Source organism: Misgurnus anguillicaudatus, chromosome 22 (assembly GCF_027580225.2).
Source record: "Misgurnus anguillicaudatus chromosome 22, ASM2758022v2, whole genome shotgun sequence".
NCBI lineage: Eukaryota > Metazoa > Chordata > Actinopteri > Cypriniformes > Cobitidae > Misgurnus > Misgurnus anguillicaudatus.
Window position 1 is genome coordinate 33,836,035 of NC_073358.2, and position 19,988 is coordinate 33,856,022.

Consider the following 19,988-nt stretch of genomic DNA (forward strand, 5'->3'; position numbering starts at 1 on the left):
ACAGGTTAGGAAGAAATCCAATCAGAGCGAGTCTTTGAGGGTAGGTTGATCCACGCAGGCAGCAGGCAGTAGAGGCATTTCAAAAACCCGCGGCAAAGTTCGTTTTCACAACAGGTTGTTTACATTATATTTAGTTGTACAGTCTTAGTTACCCAGCTTTGGCTGATTTCAGTTGACTTCGCTCGTTAGCAACGCGCTAACGTTTTGCGGTGCACCCGGCCCGAAGACATGTCTCATTAACAACACAAATGTCAGAGCTAGCGTCTAATCTGGTCACACTTCAAATATGACAAGACGACAGCCTGTAAAGACGACTCATCCAGAAATACATGCAAAGGTAAACATGCACGCTAAGGTTATTTTATAAGATTAACCACCGTGTTTTCGCTAAACTTGGTATAACATAGAAACGAAAGGAATACACATCTGAACTGTATTGATTGTATTGGGTTGTCTGAATTAATACTGAGTATAAATATTCAGTGTCCTCAAATTGAATGAAATGTGTAACGTTACTATTATAGTAGATGTTGTGGTTTTACATGACTGGACAAAGTGCGTGCGTAAGTGCGTGTGTGTGTGTGTGTGTCTCTGTCTGCGTGCGTGTATATGTGTGTGCATGTCATTTAGGGAGAATGCATATCTTTTTCAGGGACCATATATATTTTTTAGGTAGAGCGGGCCTTATGCTTATTTTATGTGATATTATCTTTTGTGAAAAAGCCACGGTCAGTTTTTTTGACATTAAGAATAAAATAAAATACGTGTTTTCTATAACAACCATTAAATCTGTCTCTGTATTGCATATTCAAACCTTAATACCATTCCATAACAGACTAAAAAATGTAAGACTAGAGTAAGACTAAAACTCTTATGATATTTCGTCGACTAAAACTAGACTAAGACTAAAAGATTTCAGATGACTAAAATAAGAATAAAACTAAATGGTGTGTTATTCAAAAGACTAAGACTAAGACTAAATCAAAATTTGCTGCCAAAATTAACACTGCTTTTAATCTGCACTATCCAACCACAGCACTGCCATTTGTGCAGAGAAAAGCACAATTGAGTTTTAATTGCAACAAACCACCATCATTGTGATCAGTGTTTGAATTTCATCAGCTCATTTGCATTTTAAAGGACACACCCAAAACGGCACATTTTTGCACACACCTACAAAGTGGCAATTTTAACATTCTATAATAAATTATTTATATGGTATTTTGAGCTAAAACTTCACATATGTGCTCTGGGGACACCAAAGATTCATTTGACATCTTAAAAAAGTCTTGTGTCATGGGCCCTTTAAGGGGCCGTATTATCCCCTTCTGACATCACAAGGGGAGCCAAATTTCATTGAGCTATTTTTACATGCTTGCAGAGAATGGTTTACCAAAACTAAGCTACTGAGTTTCTTTTTCGCATTTTCTAGGTTGATAGAAGTTAAAAATGAACTTGTGGTCAACACATGTTGTTGTTGGTTGGCACAAAATTAAGATTTTTCAAGAAAATATTTGTGAAAAGTATAAGGGAAATATTAGAGAAGAATGTCTTTGCTCAGTGCCCTGTGACTTAGTTTTATTTGCTGAAGCCAAAGGAAAGGAAACAATTGTGCCTGCAGCTTAATATCCTCCAAAGAGAGTATGTATTGTTAAAAAAGATACAGCTGCAACCCGGTCTGAAACTGTAATATATGCAAGTTATGATTGCTCTTACACTGTAAAAAAATTCAGTAGAAATTACAGTGTTACTAGCTGGTTGCCGGTAACTTACCATACCTTTAAATTAATGTTATTTATTTGCAAGAGTTTGTTCAAAGTTATTTTTTTTAAATATTAACACGTCTTTATCTTTACAGAATAAAACTATACAATAACAGCCTCATGCAAAGCATTCTGGGAACCAGAAATCATCATCAATCTTTTTCTGTTTTTTGCTTCAGATTTTGTTTCCCAGAATGCTTTGCATGACGCTGTTATTTTAGTTTTACTCTGTAAAGACAAGGACTTGTAAATGTTTAATGTTCATTTGGCTTTGAACAAAATGTTGCCAGTAAATAACATTAATTTAAATCTACGGTAAGTTACCGGCAACCAGCTGCAAGTAACACTATAATTTCTACTGAATTTGTTTACAGTGTAGCAATGATATACACAAGACAGAGAAAAATTAGCTGACTTTTTTAGTTGCATCTAATAAAGCATTTGGCACTCATATGCCGACGTAAATTTCTACTAAAACACCAAACTTCTGTCAGCTAATACAATGTTATGTGTATATGTAAAACGCAAAGAAAGTATCTGCAGGGAACAAAGGTTGATGGCATGATGGCAAAAAGTCACAGCAAACCTTTTATTTTTAAGTTATAAATAGTTTTTATTGCCTCTTTTCTGATCTTTCACCAGTCTTTGCTATCTTCTTTCTTGTAGAAACAGTAACCCTGTACACCTGTAGCTTATGACTTGTGGCTTTTACATAAGATTTATTGGTAAGGTCTAATCTTTATTACTAATGCAACTACAATGCAGATCTTCAATTAAGCTAAATTGTGTCACGTAAGAATATTATTACATGTTTATAACACGCCAACTACGTGGCATGCAACGTCGTGAACACATCACAAAGTATATTTACATAGGAAGAAGGAATTGTATCTGCAAACCCCCAGTCACATGCATTTACATGCACATTCTATAGTAATGCATTAACAGTAACACACACACACCTCACTATTGTTTCATCAATACGCTTTACTCCCAGACTTATTTTAACCCATAAAACATGGCTAGCATATTAATAAGGTCTTCTAGTGTGGCCATCTCTCTCTCTCTCTCATTGATACCGGAGCTTTCTGATTGGATAATAGAGTTACTTCAAATGACCAATAAGGGAGGACTGCACCTTTTCTTCTCCTAGCAACAGCAGCGACTGTTTCCTTTCAGCACGACAAACTCACACCCGTAATATTACAATATGAATAACGGCAGATTCACAGTTGTGTGGAATGGAGCAGGAAAGCAATAAGTTGCTCTCTCTCTTCTGCCATCTTGCTCTGCGTCGTGCAACCCCTGCTGGCTTCTCCCTCCTCTCTGATTCGTTTTTCTCATCCTCTGTCTTGTCCCATTTTCATCTCATCTTCGGCTCATCTCTCTTTTTTGCTGGTACTCATTTTCTTATTTTTTTTTTAAATTACCTTCATTTGACTCTCTCCCCTTACCCCACCCCCCATCTCCCCCTCTCTCTCTCTCTCGGCTGACTGTGAGTCTCTGGTAGGGACACACACAGCCGGCTCCTGTTTCATGCTCTTAAAGAAGCAGCATGTTTTTCGTTTGACTGAAGGACTATGCTGAAGGATTCTGGGTAAAGCATGCACTCGTTGACCCACAGAGAGGGAGCGGTACTGCACCGGGAGTCGCTGTGGAGCAAACATCCCACCAAAGTCTCTCTTACTTACAGACACACACACACACAACCTTGCACACTGTTACAGAACAGCCTATAGTACAGGACTGCCTAAAGTTAATCTCTACATTAATGTTAATGTCAAAACATAAAATATAATACTATATGAATATATATATATATATATAAGCTATATGTGCATGCTATTGAACATATAGGTCATGGTAATTGAAGAGTCAACGTCTCACTTGATTTTATTTATTAAAACAAAACAAAAATAGATATTTATTTTTGTAAAATGTAAGTTACGATAAATTTGTCTCAATGGTCTAAATTGTTTTTGTGATGCATGTAAATCCACAACTGGATTTTGTTAGTAGATTCATTAAATAAACGAAAACCATACAAAATAGCGTAAATGGTTTATTTTCTGAAAATCACAATGCTGAAAGTGTTCATAGTTTGTTACTGAAGCCAAAGCTTTACTTATTTGAAAAACAACTGTTGGCAACCATGTGTGAAAATATCTTAATAGCTTGAAATATCCTGCTGTGTGACTGCAGTGTCCTGCAGTTTGACAGACAATACTCCAACAAAAAATCATTTAAACAGCTTTTCTTGTTTTATTTTGTAATTATGCATGCAGTTTTATAACATAATGTTCAGCGCTTACACAAAATATGATTTAATTAAACTCAGCGCGGGACCATTTTAAAGGTACAACTACATCATAATAAAATATTGATACATTTGGTGGGAAAAATTGTACCGTCCTTTAGCCTTAATTATGCTACATTTAAGACATTCATACTACATGTCTTGTACTATAAGACTTATGTATTGTGTATTACCTTCAGTGTAATATGCATTAATTGCAGTCATCTATTTTGAACTTGCGATTCAAACTTCACACTTGCTGTTCAGCCCCACCACTCAACCTCATTTGACCTCTCTCTCTCTCTCTCTCTCTCTCTCTCTCTGTGCTCCAGAGGAATTCTGCCGCTGGGCTTTTTAATATTCCCTGTGCTTCGGTGCGGCCCGGCCAAAGCGGGCTGACACTACAGATTAACCAGAGACAGAAGGAATGCCGCGGTGCTTTTGTGGCACGTGGAGAGCCGCCAACCAAACGCCTTTGGCCAGGTTGGACCGTAGGAGATCTCTGAAAAGAAGAAAAGTGGGAACAGAACAGGGAACAAGAGAGAAAGCAAAAGACAGAGAAACAGAAAGAGTTCAAGTCCTGAATTGAAAGGTGAGGATCTAAGACGAGGCAGACTTCACTTTGGTTGGGAGGTGTCAGCCTAATTTGTCAGCTGCTTGATGATGACCTCAAGCTAACCACAGAAAGATGGCATGGGGAATTTGCTAATAAGCTTTTGGCAAGAGTGAGAACTAATGCCAAAGATCAAACAGATATTTGCCTGGAATGAACATGGAAGTATATGGCGAATTACTGCATACTCATTATTTGAAAGCAAAAAGTTACAAAATTGAAGTTCGACTGCAACATGCTAAATCTGTCTTTTTGGAAAAGTGAGGTACGGTACACTAACAGATTCAAATTCCCTCAGTGCTCTGGCTTATCTATGCTCTCAGAGACAAGAAGGCATCATTGGGGTGTCTGTGGAGTGAGAGAGTCCATGCAGGGAGGGGCTAGAGACCCACTGGCGCCAGCAGTATGTCCTTAGACACCTGGCATTTTGTTGGTGGTCAGGGTTACTATGGCAACCCGCCAAGATTTTGCCCGGGTCCCAGAGGCAATTCTGGACTGCACAGGTGCATGTGTCTATTATTCTTACACTTTCAATATTGATTAAAATGTGTACATGTAAAATATTTCATATTTAGATTACCCAATTGTCCATATCTGGAGGATTAGTGATGCCCAAATTAATTTTCACACGGTTAATTCCCTTCCAAAGAAAATGAAGAAGTTGTCACTGACAACAGAAGAACGAGAGACAAAGACGGAAATACGTAGTGTATAAGCATAGCGAATTAAAACACAAAAATAAGAAAAGGTAGGAAATAAGATAAACATGAGAAATATAAAAATAGGGGAGGAAAGTAAAGAAAAGAAAAGAGGGAAAGTAAGCACAATGAGGAAAATCTGTTTCATTCAGATTAGCACAACTGAGGGAGGCACTTTTAAAAAGGGGGAAACTGCAGCGTTAGAGTGAAGGTGGAGGAAAAGAAAAGAAAAGTGAAGTTAGAGGGAAAGAAACAGGGATTACAAAAAGAAAAAAAAGGTAAAGGGATGGAAAATAATGTGGTATTTGGCAAAATTAGGAAGCTGTTTAATCATCCGTGCTATATAAAAATATTTTAGGCAGATATGGGAAGAGAAAGAGAGAAAAAAAGTAAATTGAGACTGAAGTAAGAATATCAAGAAAATGAAAACCTCACACAAAGAGGCCAGAAACAGGGAGACCCTACAGACGAAAACAAAACAATGTCAGAAAAGCATTACGTTAATAAAAACAATTGGTGTGTCCTTGTGAGACAGATTCATTTTTCTTAAGTTAACATGAAATTCATGACACACGAGTGAGCTCTCAACTTGAGCTAAGAAGCTTTACAGTCCATTGCATTCACAAAACAGATTTCAATATATATGTACATTATATATATATGAAAGTTTTTATAAAAATCCTATTCCCCATATATAATATTGGGGTGCACATTCTGAATGTCAGAAAGTAAGAGTACTTTTATAACACCTCCAGTAAGACAAAACTTGTTAGTTGGTCTGTTTGTTAGTTGTTCTTTCTTAAATGTTTTTCTCTAAAATATGTCAAACATCATAAAGAATGATTAATGATTATAATTATTACAAAAGTCTGCAATGCACATAAATATTAAAAGTAGAATCTGTAAATATAAACAGATTTTGTATAAATACATTCTGCAAATACAAATTTTGCGTATTGTATATCAATTTTCCATTCAATCTTATTTGTAATAAATAAACTTTGCTGTAACAGACACACACACACACAGACACACACACACACACACACACACACGCACGCGCACACACACACACACACACACACATTCTGGTTTCCATGTTTTGTGGGGACGTTCCATAGACGTAATGGTTTTTATACTGTACAAACTGTATATTCTATTCCCTTCCCCAAACCCTAAAAATCACAGAAAACTTTGTGCTACCTTAGATTTTCAAGAAACATCATTCTGTTTGAGAGAGACAGAGAGAGAGAGAGAGAGAGAGAGAGAGAGAGAGAGACAGCGAGAGAGAGAAAGACAGAGAGATTATACACTGTCACAAATCACTCCAGCAATTTTAACTCAACAAACTGTGTAAACACTAAAAACATAATACCATCTACAACAACATCAACTCAGATTTTCAAGTCAATTTGTCTTTATCTGTTATTTGTCTTGACAAGTGATGAGTTGCTACAACTTATAACAAGAATTTGACATATTTCAACTATATTTAAAAAGTTATAACAACTCATCACAAGTCAAGATGAATAATAGTAAGTTAGATTGACTTGAACATCTGAGTTGACTCAACAAACAAATTTAAGGCAGTTTTTTACAGTGTAGTAATTCTGTTATCTCCAGTCTCTTTCTGTTACCTATTGTTGTATCTTTTTACCATTTAAAATAATCCAGTAATATAATGCAAGCCATGATGATATTAAGAAGTTCTGAACTTCTGAAACACTGTATGATAATTCTTTTCAAATTCGAAAAAAATTACAACAGTTAAAAATTTTTTAATGGCAATTATACCATGGCATTTAATGTATTTTTTAATTAAAAAAAAAATTCTATACTCGTTTTTATTGTTTGAAACAATACAAAGTTGTGTTAAGCGCTTTTAAAATACATTTGAAGTTAATTGTATTAATATGGTTTTACTGTTTGCAACAATACAAAGTTGTGTTAAGCGCTTTTAAAATACATTTGAAGTTAATTGTATTAATATTCTGATGTTGCGGTAGCAACTGCTCTCCCAACTTTTGCATACTATTACAATTACACACTATTTGTGAGCTTATATTTTTAAATATGTTACTATAACAGTTAAATATATAGTAAAATATAATGTAATATATAGTTCAAGTATATATAGGTAAATATATAAAAAGTTTGCAAAAGCATTGCATGTTTTCCTTTTAAAATGATTAAACTAAATTAAATATAGGAAATAAGTAATGAAATTACAAAATGTATCAAATGGTTGGAAAAGCTTACAACAAATTAAAGATTTTTTAATATACTTTTTTAATACTGAAATTGTATAAATGAATGCAGAGGTCAGAAAGCACCTCATTCAGTACAAATTTTACTTGTCATGCTGTCAAATTTACTGCATTTAACTTATGGCCAAGTGTCTAGAGATAATACTGCAGTGACCTCTGACTCCACCTGAGGCAACAGAACAGAATTTACACCTCTACCCACCCACTTTACTACAATGATGCAGCTGAACCTATGACCCCATGAAAACTGTCTGAATGTTAAAGACAAATGACTGCTTGAGGGTATAGTAATAATACAAACACCATATATTAAAGCTTTAAATCAGCCAAAAAGAGAGAATATCACATGTCATCACAGTGACAAAGAACAGATAAACATACAGAAATAACAGGCTGTACATTGTTAATGTACTATTACTGTACAGGGAAAAAAAGGATCTAAACCTGACCGTCTCTTAAAACTATAAATATTTCTGATCCAATATGGGATTGTCAAATGTAATAATTTTGAGTCATTTAAAAACCTGTATCTTCCAACCAATCAGAATATGCCCTATTAGACATAATGTTGGTATGTTAACTGAATTAGAATAGTGTGCAGAATTTATTATACATCGCAAAACTTTCAGTATAATAAAATATATTGTAATTACATTAAAACTTTTGTGGTCAGTGTTTGTCTTAAAAATAACAATTGAAGTGAAAGCAGAATCAACAAACAATACATTTTGTTAAATATAAATATAGATATGTAATGTCACATTGTATTTTATATTTATTTGTTGAGTGGTTCCACACAACTATTAATTATGCCATAACTTATGCTATACTTTATTTATTAAAATGTAATGGTGTAATTTAATCAATTAAAATAATTTAGACATTGTCATATTTATAACACAACATGGTTGGATTTAACAACGATACATTTATTAAGCAGTTATAATTAGCTTAATTCCTCTTCTGAAAATGCTTGTTTGTATCTTAAACTCATCTTAACTTTAACTCTTAAACTTAACTGCATTTATTTATGCTTGTAACTTAATTGTTTTAAAACATTATCATTCAGCATTAGTACTTTTGAAAAGTTTAACTCTCCACATTCATGTCAAATGACTTTTGATTGAGACAAGTCATGATGTGTATGAAAGCATGCTAAATAATGCATGCAAAATGATTTTATTTCACCTCATTTTATATCAGCATTGTAATCGTGGGCCCAGTGGTCAAAAATAATAATCTCAAACGAGCTGGACAGCAGTTCAGTGGATCCCAAAAAGGTGTTTTATTATGATGAAAAAAAGAAAAATCATTTACATAATCTCATACTGACATAAAAACAAACTGAACAAAACAAAAATTGCAATGATGTGCAAAGAAAGGCTACACCAAATAATTTGGTCCAACTTGCAACAGGGTCTCACTTTTGGCCTTTACAAAATCAAGACTGACCTGATAAGCTCTATAGCACCCTATTTATAAGGGCTAACTCCTCCCTCGGCCTGTACCAAATGAACAAGCAGGGATCAAACATACAAAACATTATACACAAAAATAAAAGAACACTAACAATCACAAATAACATTGTGTAAACCCATGGGTACTTAACCATACACACACAAAACAAAAAGAAATGAAAAGACAAGAAAAGAAAAGAAAAGGAAATAATTGTTTAACTGCTATTCCCCCTCCCCCAGACAAAACTACAAATGGTTCAGTCCAATTAGGGGTATGCTACAAATACCTGTTTGAATCAGATGGACTGTTTGATAGTGCAGCATGAGACTGGAAGGCCTACAGCCACAACAAAGTTTTGGTGGAAATACAAGAATAAAAGGTAATTCTGACTGCAAATAAACTGAGTTGTGAAGTTATTTTGTCTAATAACAAAAGGTATAGTTGAATTGAACAACATAAAACAAACAAACCAATATATATACACAAGACTCATTTCAAAATAGGAAAAACAATTACACAACTCCATTCTGATTTAAAAGATGGAAAATGCCGGCATAATCAGGTAGTGATGTGTGCATGTGTGTCAAGTCCATGTTTCATTTTCTGTCATCAAGCTTAGCTTGTGACATTTCCCCCCCCTTCTCCAGACACCTCACGAGGTGTCCGTGAGAGGTAGTCCGCAGTACAATTTTGGGTGCCTGATCTATAAAGGACGTCAAAATCAAACGGTTGAATTGCTAAAAACCATCTGGTAATTCTAGAATTAGTGTCTCTCATTTGACCCAACCAGGACAAAGCCCGATGATCAGTTTCTAGTCTAAATTTCCGGCCCAGCAAATAATAACGTAGGGAGTCCAGGGCCCATTTGATAGCCAAACACTCCTTCTCCACCGTAGAGTACCTAGACTCACGGGGAAGGAGTTTCCTACTAATGTAAGCCACCGGTCTTAGTTGTCCTGACTTCCCCTGTAACAAAACAGCTCCAATGCCATGCTCGGAAGCATCGGTTTGCACAGTAAAAGTCTGTTCAAAATCAGGACTCTGCAGTATTGGCTCCTTGCAGAGTGAGTCTTTTAAGCCCTGAAAAGCAAGTTCACATTCATCAGTCCACACTACCTTGTTTGGTTTGTCCTTTTTGGTGAGAGTGGTCAGTGCAGCAGCTTGTGCAGAAAAATTTGGTATAAACCTTCTATACCACCCACTAAGGCCAAGGAAGGACCGCACTTGTTTCTTAGTCTTTGGCCTTTCAGCAGACTTAATAGCCTCAATTTTGCTGACTTGGGGTCGAATCACTCCATGTCCCAGAACAAATCCCAGATACTGTGTTTCTCGCTTGGCCAAAAAACACTTGTCAGAGCGAAGGGTAAGGCCTGCACTTTTTATCCTGTCTAGAACATCCTTCAGGTGAAACAGATGTTCTTCCCATGATTGGCTATAGACGACAATGCCATCTAGATAGGCGGCTGCGTACCCCTCGGTACCTCGAAGGAGTTGATCCATCATTCGGTGGAAGGTGCCCCATGGATTCCAAAAGGTAGGACCCGGAAGTGGAAGTGTCCAAACGGTGTTCGGAAGGCTGTCACTTCCTGACTCTCTGGGGTCAACGGAACCTGCCAATAGCCCTTACATAGGTCTAGGGTGCTGATGTACTTAGCTCGTCCCAGTCGTTCCACAAGGTCATCTACCCTGGGCATGGGGTAGGAGTCAAACTTACTGACGCTGTTTACCTTCCGAAAGTCCAAGCAAAAACGAAGGCTGCCATCCTTCTTGGGCACCAAGATGACTGGACTACTCCACTCACTGGCAGATGGCTCTATGACCCCCAGACTCTGCATGGTTTCCAACTCCTCTTTAAAGATAGACAGGAGTCGTTCTGGTATTCTGTAAACAGGTTGGCGAATGGGTTTAGAACTGTGTAGGGTAATGTGGTGTGATACCATGTTGGTTAGACCAGGTGTCTCTTTAAACAGACCAGATGGTATCAGGTCCAGTAATTGCTGTTTCTTATGTTCTGGCAGATGGCTCAAATCCAATTGAGCAAATTGGCGAGGAACTGGGAAGTATTGTTCCTCTACTTCCTCTTCGTCTTCGACCGCTCGGATAAACAAGGTTTGCTCTGGACTTGGTTTACTGGTAACAGTTGGAGAAACAGTGGATGGAGGCTGTGCATACCATTTTTTTAGTAGATTAACATGAAATGTCTGCAATGGCTTGTTTCTAGATGGAATGTAAATTTCATAGGTGACCTGGCTTAACTTCCTTTGAACCCGGTAAGGGCCCTGCCACTTGGCCAGTAGCTTGTTTTCTGTAGTAGGCAAAAGTAACAATACCTCATCTCCTTCTTCAAAGCTGCGGGTTCTGGCTGTTTGATCATACCATTCCTTTTGACGTGCTTGGTTCTGAAGGAGGTTTTTCCGTGCCATAGCTGTTGTTTTTTCCAACTGCTCCCTCATCTTCAGGACATAAGACACAATGTTTATTTGACCTGGCTTTTCTGATGCTTCCCAGACCTCCCGTAAAACATCAATAGGACCTCTGACTGGGTGAGCGTACAGTAGTTCAAAAGGAGAAAATCCCATTGATGCTTGAGGTACCTCTCGATATGCAAATAGCAGGTATGGCAACCACTTGTCCCAATCCTTTCCAGTCTCTGAAACAAACTTTTTCAGCATATTTTTCAGTGTTTTGTTGAACCTTTCAACCAAGCCATCTGTTTGAGGATGATAAGGGGTGGTTCTTACTCTCTTAATTCCCAATAGTTGATAAACTTGGTGTAGGGTGCGGCTCATGAAATTTGGCCCTTGATCTGTTATGACTTCCTTGGGTATGCCTACTTGAGTGAAGAATCTAAGCAGTGCGGTTGCTACCTGCTTAGCAGTGATTTCTCTGAGAGGATAAGCCTCAGGGTACCTAGTGGCATAGTCACAGATAACAAGAATGAATCTGTTTCCTGACTGGCTTCTTTCTAGTGGACCTACCACATCTACTCCAATACGCTCAAAAGGCATATCAATGACAGGTAATGGGTGCAGTGGTGCATATGCCGGTTTATAACTAGTTGTAAGTTGACACTCAGGGCAAGACTTGCAGTACTCTTTCACTTCAGTATACATCTTAGGCCAATAAAACCTCTTTGATATTCGCATTAGAGTCTTCATGAAACCTAAATGACCAGACCAAGGAATCGTATGTCCAAGCTCAAGCACCTCCTTCCTGTATGCTTTAGGTACAACCAACTGGGTTCCTTCTTCCTTACTCTTTCTATAGAGAAGGCCTTTCTTGAGAACATATGTTTCTCCAAAACCTTGCAAAAGGCCACCTTCCTTCTCAGCTTGCTTAAAACACTCCACTAGAGAAGTATCTTCCTTTTGTAGCTTAGCTAGGTTATTAGGTATGGCAACATCTGCCTCGGTTAGCTCAGGTTCCCCCAGTTCTAACTCAACATGGTCAGTGTTGCCAACAAGTCCCTTCACTTCCTCCCTACGCCGCTCTAACCTCTCTTCGTCAGTGGGCTTATGCTCTACCTCTATGTCAGCAGTTGAAAAGGGCATTTCATTCAAAGCATTAGTCTCTGTATCCTGCCTTATACGCTGGGTTTGGGCTCTTGTAACTACACCACACAAAGTGCTGCTCTGCACTAGATCTGACAAAATAGGGACATCAGTACCCAACAATATGGGGTAGGGGAGATTGGTGGCTACCCCTACTCTCATCAGATAAGGCTGGCTGTGTATCTCAATATATACATCTGCTGTGGCTAACTCGGTTTTATCTCCATGTACACAGACAATGGAGACGGTTTCATCCACATTCCACATATTTCTAGGGATGTACTGAGACTGTACCAGAGTACGGGAGCAACCTGTGTCTATCAGGGCAGTGAGTGGTTTGCCATTAAGCAAGATGGTTATAGTGGGCTCTGGGTTATGGGGATGGGAGGGGGAATGATTTGGGCGGGGCACCCAGCATAGACTGGTGGTTTTGGGCTTTTTTAAGGGGCAAAAAGGGCTAGTGTGACCACGTTCTCCACAATTAAAACACACAACATCTGGCCTGTCAGAATGTTGCCCTAATGGTGGGGCCTTAGAAATACAAGTCTTATTGTGGATGGGCTTCAGGATCTTAGCTTGGGTAGTGCTATGAGAGTTTGAACCAACCCCAGTCCCCTCAAACTTACCCCTGCCAGGATGTAGGATGCCTGCATAACGGTAGTTGCCAGGGCCCTTTCTTGCAGCAATGTAGGCCTCAAAAAGCATAGCAGCTTCTTCAGCAGTGGAGGGATTCCTTTCTTTAACCCAAGTCCTTATTTCCGGGTAGAGAACTCGCAAGTATTGCTCCAACACCAGAGTCTCCATAATATCCTCCTTGTTGCAACTGTCAAACTTTACCCATTTGCAGAACAGATCCTTGAGGCGGACATAAAGTTCTTGTGGAGTTTCCTCTAATGCCGTCTCACGACTTCGGAATCTCAGTCTATAGGTTTCAGGGTTTATTGCATATTTAGACAAGATTGCCTGTTTGACCGCATTATAGTCTTTTGTCAGCATAGGGTCCATAGAGACAAAAGCACTCCGTGCTTTACCAGTCAACAACGGAATAAGGCGTATAGCCCAATCCTCCTTTGGCCATTTGAAAACTTCTGCCAGTCTTTCAAAGGTCGTGAGGTAATGCTCAATGTCGTCGTTGTCTTCCAGCCTTGCCATACGTAGCTCTTGGTCCATTCCTCGAGCTGGCTTCCCTGTAGTGGAAACCTCAGCTCTGGTGTGTTCAAAGTCCAGCTGTATCTGGCTGACCTGATGCTGAAGAACTTTGTATTGTTGTTCCCGACGGGCCGTCTCTCTCTCTTGCCTTTCATCACGGCCTCGCTGATATTCCATAAAACTCTCAAACATACGGGCAAGACTGGTGATGGCCCCATCTCCTCCAGATGAAGTAACTTCAGCAGTGGGCAAACCTCCAGTTGCACCTTGTCCCTGCTCTTGCTCAGTGCCCTCCTCAGGCTGACTCCTCAGTTTTGGTGGCATCTCTTTGAGCAAAAAAAAAATCCAGCTTATTTATGACCAGGGCTATCCCACTTCTGACACCACATGTAATCGTGGGCCCAGTGGTCAAAAATAATAATCTCAAACGAGCTGGACAGCAGTTCAGTGGATCCCAAAAAGGTGTTTTATTATGATGAAAAAAAGAAAATTCATTTACATAATCTCATACTGACATAAAAACAAACTGAACAAAACAAAAATTGCAATGATGTGCAAAGAAAGGCTACACCAAATAATTTGGTCCAACTTGCAACAGGGTCTCACTTTTGGCCTTTACAAAATCAAGACTGACCTGATAAGCTCTATAGCACCCTATTTATAAGGGCTAACTCCTCCCTCGGCCTGTACCAAATGAACAAGCAGGGATCAAACATAAAAACATTATACACAAAAATAAAAGAACACTAACAATCACAAATAACATTGTGTAAACCCATGGGTACTTAACCATACACACACAAAACAAAAAGAAATGAAAAGACAAGAAAAGAAAAGAAAAGAAAATAATTGTTTAGCTGCTATACCCCCACCCCCCCAGACAAAACTACAAATGGTTCAGTCCAATTAGGGGTATGCTACAAATACCTGTTTGAATCAGATGGACTGTTTGATAGTGCAGCATGAGACTGGAAGGCCTACAGCCACAACAAAGTTTTGGTGGAAATACAAGAATAAAAGGTAATTCTGACTGCAAATAAACTGAGTTGTGAAGTTATTTTGTCTAATAACAAAAGGTATAGTTGAATTGAACAACATAAAACAAACAAACCAATATATATACACAAGACTCATTTCAAAATAGGAAAAACAATTACACAACTCCATTCTGATTTAAAAGATGGAAAATGCCGGCATAATCAGGTAGTGATGTGTGCATGTGTGTCAAGTCCATGTTTCATTTTCTGTCATCAAGCTTAGCTTGTGACAAGCATCTTACTTAAACAAAAAAAACACAGTTTAATCTGACAATTTTTAGTTAAAACAAACTTACTTTAACCATCAAACAATTTCAATGACAGAGAATTTATTAAAGCCAGTTTGTGAATAATAAAAAAAATTGTGCTATGTTCATGTTAATTTGTATGTGTAGAAATAGATCAAATACTGCAGTCATTAGTTTTAATTTTTTTTTTTTCTATTTTCTCCTCCCACTGTTACAATCCCTCATTTCCTTTAGTATTTTCCTTTTCCTCTGTCACACACGCACGCACACACACACACACACACACACACACACACACACACACACACACACACACACACACACACACACACACACACACACACACACACACACGCGTTGGATTTTTATACTGTACAAACTGTATATTCTATTCTATTCTATTCCCTTCCCGTAACCCTTCCCCTAACCCCAACCACAGAAAACTTTCTGCTACCTTAGTTTTTCAAGAAACATCATTCTGTTTGATTTATAAGCATGTTTTCTTACAAATGTCCCCACAAGGTCAAAATTTACTGGTATTCCTATCTTTGTGGGGACAATTGGTTTCCTGGACAGGGACTAGTCCTAAACTAAAATAAATGTAAGAGCTGTCCAAACTGAAAACAACTTGCACTGACAATACATCAGTGTCCTTCGCCCCATAGTGCTTTCTTTTATGTCACTGATCTTCATTGTTTGTTTTACACATTCCCTTTTAGTCAATACGTTTACAGTAAGACTTAAATAACTTGTGTTAGTCTAACCTATATAGGGGAGACTCAAAAAATATTTGAGTTTGATTAATTATGTTTTTACACAAGCAACACACACATCTCTGCTACAAATGACCATTTGAAGTTTGTTTCTAGTACTTAATTACCATTCTTGGACAATTACACCAATCATGACAGAAGTACAAACTTACCCCATAGGTGGGGTTAATTGTAACAGGCAGGGGGTTAGTTGTAACACAACGTTTGCAAGCAAATATGTCAATACTATTTTGTCTATATACTTGAAGTGGATATTTTTTATATATCTATCTATAATAGACAGGTATCCACACTGTATTCATTCATCCAGCCCTTTTTTAACAATAGTTCAATTATAAATGGATACAAATGTCTAAATAGCAGCACAATTATGACAATTTTTAAATATATGTGATAAACATACTACAGTTTCAAAATCAAATTCTGAGATAATGAGCATCAAAGTCTGATTTTAGCCATTCACTTCATTATGATTTTAATCTTTTACATGACCTTATTCAATCAATATTAAAGATATCAAAAATAGTCTGTCAAATTATTTAATTTTGTTCATGCAGTCAAATTTATTTTGTTGGCAGCCAGCAATCATTAGTGTGTAGCCTATTTAAAACAATACGCTAACGTTAGCTGTTTTCATATCGTTAGTGCTGAGGGATTACAACTAACCCCGCTGGGTGAAAATATTTTTAAGCATACCAAAAAAGTTGCTAAGAGCTGCTGACATCTCAAAATGATGCTATGTTTTAGTCAACAAGAGACTGATTAAGATGACATAACATTGGTTTTGGTATCTTACACACCCAACTCAGAAACCGAAAAAAACCCCATATAATGATAAAATTATATAACATGCCACCAAAACACTCGTTTATAAATAACTCAATGGAAAAACATTATACCTTTCCAATAATTTGCAGTAGATCGTCTTTGGCAGCGTGAAAAAAATATCTGAGAAACAAACCGCACAACCCTCTGCAACAACGTAAACAGTCCATGTTACAATTAACCCTGTGTTAGTTTTTGCCCCGGGCACCCCTACTACAGTAGATTCAGATGCATGTAAACATTTTTTGACCTATCCAATGACTTTTTTAGGATTTGTAGAGTAACTTGAAAACATTTTATATTGATCAGGTTTGTATTTGGAGATGTACATAAAAATCTCATCATAAAAGACAGGGTTTTGACATGTTAACATCATGTAAACCTATTAAATCAAAGTACAAAGATTGAAACATAATACAAAAACTAAAGCACTACAACTATTTGGTAAACATAACCCTTTGTAACACCTGCAGCATTACAGTGCATTAAGACTTGTTGCTATGGATACAAAAGCAGGTCTACATTACACTTGAGCAATATCATGATGCTTTAACAGCCACAGGTTGCAAGCCACATTTAACTGTTATACAGATACAATTTTACTATAGTCTCAACCCAGTCTCAAGGCAAGTCGTGTTATAGTAATGAAATTTTTGATTAATTTATTCGTGCTTGATGACATGAATTTCCATTGTTTTTCGTGTCTCTGGAGACAAATGTCTTTTTCGTCCTTCCCAGCACGAATTTCTATCAATGGCTGTTCGTGTCTGTGGCACAACTTTCTTTATCGTGTCTTTTTTGTATTTTGTTTTCTTATCGTTCTTTTTCTATTTTTTGACCATTGTCGATTGGGGTTTGGGTTAGAATCACTTTCTGCGACTTTCTAACCCAAACCCCAACTCTAACCCCAACTCCAGGCGAGAATAGTTATAAAAGCGGACGAAAAACATGTAGAAACAAATGCATAAAATAACATCCTTACGCAAACCCGGAATCTAACCCTAACCCCAAGCGACAATAATTTAAAAATAGAAATCAGAAAATAAAATATAAAATGACACGATAAAGAAAGTCGTGCCACAGACACGAACAGCCATTGATAGAAATTCGTGCTGGGAAGGACGAAAAAGACATTAGTCTCCAGAGACACGAAAAACAATGGAAATTCGTGTCATCAAACACGAATAAATTAATCAAAATTTTCGTTACTATAACACGACTTGGCTTGAGACTGGGTTGATAGTCTTCATAATTGCGCATGTGTGTTTCGCATAACTGTTTAATGTGGCACTAAATTCTTTTTATAATTTTATTTACATTACTTGCCTGACATGATTTTTAAAAATCATTTGTTTTTCAATGTATAAAATATTTTATTACAAAACTAAATTTCTTATTTTTTCAATTATGGTTTTTTTATTGATTAATTTATTCAAATTCCTATATTCCCAGCTCAAGCGAAGCAATAAAATGGCAGACATATGTTTTTGCAATTTCTTTGCAAAGGGTGGCAACTTTGATTGTTAAAATTAACATAATACAAATATAATAAATACAATTTATAAATAATTAAATTTTGATTTATTTAGTATTTTTCAAATCATTCAAATTTCCCAAACTTCCATTTGTGTTTTATAGAGTAGTTTTGATGAGTAGCATTGATTATTATTCTAATATTGCAAAATAATAATAATAAAGAATGAGTTATTCAAAATTTTTTATAGTTAGTGTATAAAAGTAGGCAGAATCGTTGATTGTAATTCGTTAATTAATCAATGCATTCTGCAGTAAAATGGCTGTATAATAACCTATTCACAGCAAAACTACATTTCATGTCTACTTATTTATTTGATGCAGCCAAGACATAAGCTTGTAAGTCTGCCAGTTATTGCAAAACAAGCCTTTTCAGTGTAATAAAAAACCCTTTGGAATTGCTATATATTTATAGACTTTTGCTTTAATAACACCATGCACATGAGCTGGCATAGACTCTGCAAGTTTGTGCAAAAACTGATGATTCATGTTACCCCAGCATGATCTGATGATGTTCAAATATTTTGTGTGCCAAGGAAATCTGACCATTTGGTATCAGTTAATGTCAGCATTTTGGATTAATGACCTAGAAATATACTGGAACACCTTAATTATAAAATTATTCATTTAAAAAATGTCTTGTTTATTTTATGTCTCCTTATATTGCTTTTAGTTTATTTAATTTGTTTGTATTGTTTATGTTCAGGCTAAAATTAGACTTGTAATCCCAGATATTCAGTGTAGTCTCAAACATTTGGACCCCATAAATATGATGGCTATATGGTACCTGAATGATAATTCAAATTATTTAGCATGTGCTTTTATGTAATTTGATGATGGGTTAGACATGATAATACAAAAAGTATATTTTCGTATGTATACATTTTCCTTACATTTTATAAACATTATTACAATGTTATAACATATGTATTACATATGTAAAGTAAGCTTTTTTATTATGTTGTTTTTTTAAATATAGATATGACACATACTGTATGATATATATGTTATATTTTACGTGAAATTGTATATCTGTGTAGTACACATTCTCTCTCTGTTTTAAAGCATTTTATCTCCCTCTTTCATGTTATCTCATTCACTCCTATTTCATTTTTTAAACAGCATTATTAATGTTGCAAGTAAATAATAACTGACCATTAGTTGACAGTGTTTTATCTCAATATGCAGTACTGGTTAAAAGTTCGGAAACACTTGACTGAAATGTTTTCCATGTTAAAAGTCTTTTTATCTGGTGTTTGTTTAAATGTTTGAAATTACTTTTGTAGACAAAAATATCACTGTTTTCATTAGAAAACTAAATTTTTATTTAATTTTTTTTTTGGATGGCTTAGACTAAATACTGAAAAAATGGGCCATAAAATGTGAATTCCTTCAGGATTGTTTAAAATCTACATCTCAGGTTGGATTATCAAGGAATTTCTGATAAAAGTGTTATAAATTCTAGCCAAAGGGTAACTCTGCAGATAATAAAATATAATCATTTTGATTTTTTTTGGATGCATAATAATTCCTATAATTAGATTTGTGTTATTCAATAGTTTGCTGATCAGTTTGCTATTATTCTTTATAGTAGGACACCTTTAACTGGTACTGTATAAGCAGCCTGCACGTTTTACAGTATATGCAGCCTTATTTTATGGGAATTTATATTTTTTATGAACTGTATCGTAAAACAATAAAACCCCATCTAATGTATGAATGTTGTCATACAAATTAACACAAATTAGCCACCTTGGAAAATATGTATGAATTGCCA

General features: G+C 36.4%; 1 long non-coding RNA gene across 2 annotated transcripts in view; it reads right to left on the bottom strand.

Moving 5' to 3' along the window:
- Window positions 1-19,988, bottom strand: part of LOC129440183 (uncharacterized) — a 153,886-nt gene that overhangs the window by 45,117 nt on the left and 88,781 nt on the right. Inside the window, exons 6-7 of one of the 2 annotated variants that reach the window (XR_012365587.1) lie at window positions 6,574-6,597; window positions 5,612-5,831 (exon numbers count right to left, since the gene is read on the bottom strand). The exons of the other annotated variant lie outside the window; for it this stretch is intronic. This is a non-coding gene — a long non-coding RNA (uncharacterized lncRNA). Of the gene's footprint in view, window positions 1-5,611; window positions 5,832-6,573; window positions 6,598-19,988 lie in introns of those variants that run through there. 2 annotated transcript variants of the gene reach the window in all.